Consider the following 2500-nt stretch of genomic DNA (forward strand, 5'->3'; position numbering starts at 1 on the left):
GTCATTCACCGCACTACTTGAGCACGCCATTTTAGGAGGATTTAGCTCTGATAAGACCGGAATATCATATAACATAGATCTGCTGACAGCCGCTACTAAAATTTTCCAGACTGTTATACGGCCTACCAAACCTCGCTTTCATGTATTAGAACCTAGGTCGTTCCGCGCGTCCGCCATTTTTGAATACGGTGTATAGGCGTCAAGTAATGAGCAGCTATAACAATTCGTGTGGCACGATTTTCCAATGTCTGAAGTTTATCCACAAGGTGGTCAGTCATATCATCCCATCAGTACAATAATGCAATAACCACAATATGGCTCAACAACTGATTGATAGACATTGATTAAATTAGAAGAAGGGATAAAGAGCCTCAAGATATATGTTGTGGTTTAATTTTGAATTTAGCCAAGAAGAACAGTTTGTTCCAGCGCTTGCTGAGAGATACACGGAGTTCTTGGAACAAGTCTTGAGTATGAAATCGAATGTGTTTTGTATCATGACTCACGCTGAAAGTACTAGTTATGCAGAAAAAGTGCTTATGGAGCGGAAGGCCGCTGACCCCTACCTACCTGGGTGTCTTGAAAACAAAAACCCCCAAGACCTCTAGGATCCTAAGATTCAAAAACAAAGAAAGTAACCCAAAACCCTCAATTTGGCTAACCCTAGGCCTAGCTAGGCCTAAAGTTGGGTTTTAGGCCTAGCGTTAGCCAAATAGAGGGTTTTTCGACAGCTGTATATCAAATAGCGAATCACAGGGTAACTGAATCAGTAGACTCCCCAAAGGCCCAAACAAAGGTGGTGTGACATTGAGAGGGCTTGATTTCTGTGAGTGGTAAACAAAATACCATTGAGATGATATAAAGGGAACCTATCAATTGCGTGAAAAGAAAAACTAAAATACAATTTAAGTTTCGGACTAGACAACTGGCGAATATTGGAGGCATAGTGTAAACTGCGAGTAGTTTCTGAGCAGGAGACGTACAAGTAAGCGTCGCTTTGTCAATACCCTGGTCCCAGAGGTTTTTCTTGATCCGCGAAGACGAGTAGCGATATTGATTTGCGTGTTTGTAAAAATATCAACCAATCGGAGCCGGAGGGTCAGATTCTGACCCTGGCGTCTGCATGAAAGTGAGACTCAAGTCCAAGGTAACCAGAGGTTTTGCTCTTCTCGACGCTTGGCGACTGGTCTTCGCCACTTCGTGGCCCTCTCGCGGCACAAAAAAACCTCTGGGACCAGAGTACTTTACCAATCACCTCAGTTGCCACTGAATACGTTCTGCGGGAACGTTGTTTTTAAAGGCAAAACTCGCGCCCCTCGCCTAAAACTGTGAGAGGGGTAGTGAGTAGGAACGAACCCGATTGCGCTGATAGCCTTAGAAATAAAGGCAGAAAAATTCGAATAGGTGAGTGGCAATAAACGCTGAGTGGAAGGAGAAAAAACCGAAAAAAGCGGGGCATGAGGCGGCCCTCGTGCCGTAAAGCCGTGACTGGACATAGAGGAAAACGCTCGATGCAAGGCAAAGGGACAAAGCCTAAATCAGCCGGAGACGGAACTTTAGAAGAAATGCGAGAAGCTACGTCAGGGACTAAATTTGATTTACGCAAAAAAGTGAAAAAAGCGACAAGAAACAAGGCCCACATAGCCGCGTGTAAAGGCATACCTAACTTGAAAACTGGGTAAACCTAAAGCAAAGGTTCAGTTGTAAAAGGATATTTCGCCAAGATATCGTTCGACGCCTCGTAAGACTTAGGGGGTGTTTTACATGAGACCGAGACGAACTCAGACCGGCATGAGTTCGTATCGGCTTCCATACATTTCTTTTTATGCGTTTACATGAGAACGGCCTGACAAGAAAATCAGACCGGTCTGACTTCGTCTCGGTTGCTGGAACGAGACGAGAAACTCTCATACTGGTCTGAGTTCGTGCTGGTCTCATGTAAATCACAACAAATCTCAGACCTGGTCCAGAAATTTCAAGCCTGTCTGCTTTTTAATCAGCCATATATTTATTAGAAAAAACATATCGCTTCATGCAGAATTGAGGCACCAAGCATCTCGTCCCGGTTTCATGCAAACAGCAGCAAAAATTTCATACCGGTTCAAGTGGCCGTTGGCAAAACCAGGACAGGACCGGACCGGACCGGAACGGATCGGATCGGATCGACAAAATTCGGACCGGATCGATAACAAAATTCCCACCAAAAGTAGACGGTCACCAGACAACCTGCTGAAGAGAGGAGAAGTCGAATTCTGTGCCTTTCTCTCTTAGGTATAGTCGTCTCCTCATTTATTGAGTCCATCGCAATGGTTTTTTTTCCAGAGGTGATTACAGATTCCGAAGGGGAATTATGAAAGATTCGATGAGACGAATTATCGTCAATGAGCGAATTGACGCCGTACGCACTGTCTTCTTCAAACATGAAAACTGACAACAATTCTTTACTTTCAAGCCCCAATCCCTGACAATTCCATGTATATTTCCCATATAAACACTAGAG

The sequence above is a fragment of the Montipora foliosa genome, chromosome 6, assembly GCF_036669935.1.
Source record: "Montipora foliosa isolate CH-2021 chromosome 6, ASM3666993v2, whole genome shotgun sequence".
In the NCBI taxonomy this organism is placed as follows: Eukaryota; Metazoa; Cnidaria; class Anthozoa; order Scleractinia; family Acroporidae; genus Montipora; species Montipora foliosa.